A 4605-nucleotide genomic window follows, 5' to 3' on the forward strand; every position below is an offset into this window, starting at 1 on the left:
TTATTATACTTTAAGTTCTGGGGTACATGCGCAGAACGTGCAGGTTTGTTACATAGGTATACACATGCCATGGTGGTTTGCTACACCCATCAGCCCATCATCTGCATAAGGTATTTCTCCTAATGCTATCCCTCCCCTAGTCCCCCACTCCTTGACAGGCCCCATTGTGTGATGTTCCAAACCACCTATATTTTTATTCACTCTTTCACAAATTTTACTGAATGGGTCTTGAAAATCAAATGTGTTTTCATGAGACAGTATTTTTCACATTGTCTTTGTGTAACTGTGTCTTTTATATGATCTTATTGAGATAACTTTCAAATAACTGTGTACTTTCTGATAAGAAGCAAAAGTGACCATACAAACTAACTGAAACCTAAGTAAATTATGACATATGTCAGACTCTTGGCCGGGCACGGTGGCTTACACCTGTAATCCCAGCACTTTGGGAGGCTGGGGTGGGTGGATCACGAGGTCAGGAGTTCAAGACCAGCCTGGACAATATGGTGAAACCCCATCTCTACTAAAAAAAAAATAAAATAAAAAATAAAATTAGTCGGACGTGGTGGTGGGCTCCTGTAATTCCAGCTACTCAGGAGGCTGAGGCAGAGAATTGCTTGAACCTGGAGATGGAGGTTGCAGTGAGCCGAGATGGCGCCACTGCACTCCATCCTGGGTGACAGGGCGAGACTCTGTCTCAAAATAAAAAATAAAAAATAAAAAATAAAAAAATTCAGGCTCTTGAAGTATCTTCTCTCTGATGCATGGCTAAAGTTTCCCTGTATATCAGAAATGGAGAGGGATGTGATTTGGAGAAGCCTAATACTCTCTGGACACTCTGGGAACAAACATCATGTATTTTGTGACACTATTTTTAGAAGACATGCTTTATTTCCTCATGGTCTAGTTCAAAGAACATCTCCTCTGTGGAACTATTCTGGATGGTGCAGAATTATTTGTTTCTTCATCTAAATCCTTATAGTATTGTCTCTCTATATTAAAAAAATACTTATCACATTACATCTTAGTGATTGCTTCAATGCATGTATTTACCTTGCTAGATTGTTTCTAACAGGTAAGAGATTATATATTTTTTCTCCTTTCCTATGAGGGCACCCAGCCTAGAAACCCTCTGTGAATATTTATTTAATTGACCTGTTACCGTCATTAAGTTAGATGCCTGGTTACTCTTAAAAATTAATATGCAACCTACAGTCAGAGGGAAATTTTTTATGTGCCCATTGTGGAAAATTTTGCCAAGAGTCATTCAGGACTACATAGATTGTCATGAGTTAGGGATTTAAGAAATATTCATCTAGGATGAAATTGTAAGCATATTGTGTTTACATATCTTCATTCTCCCTAATCTTTGCCTCCTTAAATAGTCTAATATATTATGCATGAAAACAGGGGTATTTAGTTCAAATTCCTAAATCAAATCGTTTTCATTTTTTCTTGTAGCTGCAGAATGTGTATTTATTAGTAACACAAGAGAAGAGTTCCCAAAATGTACTCTGGTCACTTACCTGAGCTGCTTGCTCAGGTAAAACCATAGGTTGCTGCAATGTTTTTGTAGACCCTTGGGTTGCAAATAAACCAAACTTATCTGATTTTAAAAACTTTAAAAAATCTTTTGTGGGATTATTCCTGAGAGTGAACAAGGCCTCCTTAATAAAAGAGGTAGGTAATTAGATTCAATCAGAGGGGTCTTTTACTACATGGCATCAAGATAATATCAAATTAAACCATTTTATATCCTCTCTTGATGCCTCTGGAAATTTAGTTCCCCAAATCTTATTTTCTCAAGGAACTAATGATATTCTGCAAAGTGAAATGTCTGATTTTTCTATTGAAAAAAAAAGTAAAATATACAATTAGCCTAACCTAAATAATTGATGATGACATTTTTTTTTTCTTTTTAGATTTTGCAATGGCATATCAATTTACCAGGCACTAGCTAGATTTCTATAAGAGCCTGTGACTAGGTCTTACTGCTCTGTAGATAGACAGCAGAATATTTATGATGAGAAATATCACTTTTGTGCTCCATGTTAGAAAAGCATCCATTTCTGTCTGCTCCCCTCACTTTATTCCCCCATGTATAGGTATATATGGATATGCATGTCTCATGTAAAATACTAAAACATCCTTACCCCTACCAGTTCAGCTAATTTTGTAAGATATAGCAGCAGCCACAAATATCATAAGGAGATATTTTTAGATTCAGATACTGAATCAAGCCAGATATTTCATGTTGTGCATGCAGTATGTCCACGTGGAGCTGAAAAGCATAGTTTTGGTGTTTTCTGGAGTCCCTTAAAATGAAATCAATTTAAAGTAGGCTTCACAATCAGTAGAGACTTTTTTTTATTTATTTCTGTGTATATGTGAACTCCCAGTTTGCATAAAGAAGTATCATGCATGCCCTGTAATGGCTCTCTTATATTAAGGAATTTAAGGACTGATTGCATATTACAGAGAGAGAGCCAATACTAAGAGGAAATAGCAAAGCACTTTATTTTGGAGTAACCTGGATAATAGGAATAAAGATTTGAAGCTATGTTAAATAGCTAGAGGAAGGAATAAGGAAACCATCATTCATAGGAAAAAAAAATGATACTTTTGTAGTATGGAAAAGTTGATAATTCATTTGCTTGTTATTTCCCATGATTATTTGAAGCTTTCTATTTCTATTTAGTGTATTTTCTTATTCATTAAGTATATATAGTGTTTTACCACGTTCTAGATATCATGCTAGATGCAGACAATACAAAAGTGTAATTCCTGCTCTTGTGGAGTTTGCAGTCATTAAAATGTATGTGTCTATGTTTGCGTGTGTGTGTGTGTTTATGCACTTGTAGTAGTGATTAGAGATTCGAGAAGAAAAACAAAAATACAAGGTGCTTTCAAATAGCTGAAACAACAACAGCAAAAACAAAAACATGTAGTCTGGTCCAAGGAGAAAGAGCTCCTTGAGGAAGTGATAGTCAGTGTGAGATTAGAGGACTGCTAGGGTTTGAAGTAGTCTCCAAAAAGGCATATGTTGGAAACTTAATCCCCAATGCACCGGTTTTGGGAGATGGGCCCTAATGGGAGGTGTTCAGGTCATGAGGGCTCCACCCTTTTGAATGGATTAATGTCAACTATGAAAGTACTTGAAGTTGTGAATTTGATCTCTTGCTCTCTTAAGCTTCTACCAGGGGATGGATGAGGCAACAAGAAGGCCCTTGCCAGATGCTGGCATCTTGATATTGGATTTCCTATACTCTGGAACCACGAGAAATAAATTTCTTTTCTTTCTAAATTACCCAGCCTGTGATATTCTGTTGTAGTAACACAAAATGGTCTAAGACAAAGACTGAATGAGAATTGATCAGGTAATGGTGGGAGGGAGAAAAGCAGTGTAGGGGTAGAGATAATATACTAGACTGGAATCTTGAAGCAAGAAGGAAATTGGCCTATTTAAAAATCAAGTTGAGGGCATTCTATCTGGACAATAGTAGCAGCAGGTGGCAAGTTTGAGACAAGTTGGGAGCGTTAACTATTCATGTACTATGATGCCATCTTAATATGAAAAAGAGACAAAAGAAACAACACATGTACATGGTTTTAGTATGTACTCTGCTTTTTCTGGAGCCGACCTCACACATACAAATTACTATAATAAATTACTGGGTATTTGGTAAAACCTTTTCTGAAACTCCCCAGAATAATTGATCACTTCAAATCCAGTGTTGCCTTGATAATTTGTGTATATTTTCCTGCATTTGTTCATTTGTTCAACCCATTTGTCTAAATACCAATACATTCTGGAGACTATGCTAGATATTGCTATAAAGGGATAGAAGGGTACATACAACAGCCTTCTTGCTTTCAGGAAGGTTATCCCTCACTGTTTTGTAATTTTTTAAATACCCTTTTGTATGTTTGTTTGTTTGTTTGTTTGTTTTTGAGATGGAGTCTCTCTCTGTCACCGAGGCTAGAGCGCAGTCGTGCGCGATCTCAGCTCACTGCAACCTCTGCCTCTCCAGTTCAAACAATTCTCCTACCTCAGCTTCCCACGTAGCTGGAATTAGAGGCGCCTGCCATCAGCCCTGGCTAACTTTTTTATCTTTAGTAGAGACGGGGTTTCCCCATGTTGGCCAGGTTGGTCTCGAGCTTCTGACCTCAGGCGATCTGCCCACCTCGGCCTCCCAAAGTGCTGGGATTACAGGCATGAGTCACCGCACCCGGCCTTAAATAAATTTTTTTATTTTAGACTATTTCTAGGTTTACAGACAAATTGCGAGGATGGTACAGAGAGTTCCTTTGTATCCCATACCCATTTCCCCCATTATTACCATCTTTTATTAATTAGTATGATGTATTTGTCATGGTTAATTAAATAATATAGATACACTGTGAAATCGGCTACATAGATACATTACTAAATTTATTTATTTAGAACCTGGTGTCCTGATGTCTAAGGGCAGGAGAAGAAGGTCACCCAGTTCTAGAAGAGAGAGAAGAGAGAGTGAATTCACCTTTTGTATTAGTCAGTTCTCTAGAGGGACAGGACTAATAGGACAGATACATATGTGAAAGGAAGTTTATTAAGGAGAATTG

This window comes from Symphalangus syndactylus, chromosome 16 (genome assembly GCF_028878055.3).
Source record: "Symphalangus syndactylus isolate Jambi chromosome 16, NHGRI_mSymSyn1-v2.1_pri, whole genome shotgun sequence".
Taxonomy (NCBI): Eukaryota; Metazoa; Chordata; class Mammalia; order Primates; family Hylobatidae; genus Symphalangus; species Symphalangus syndactylus.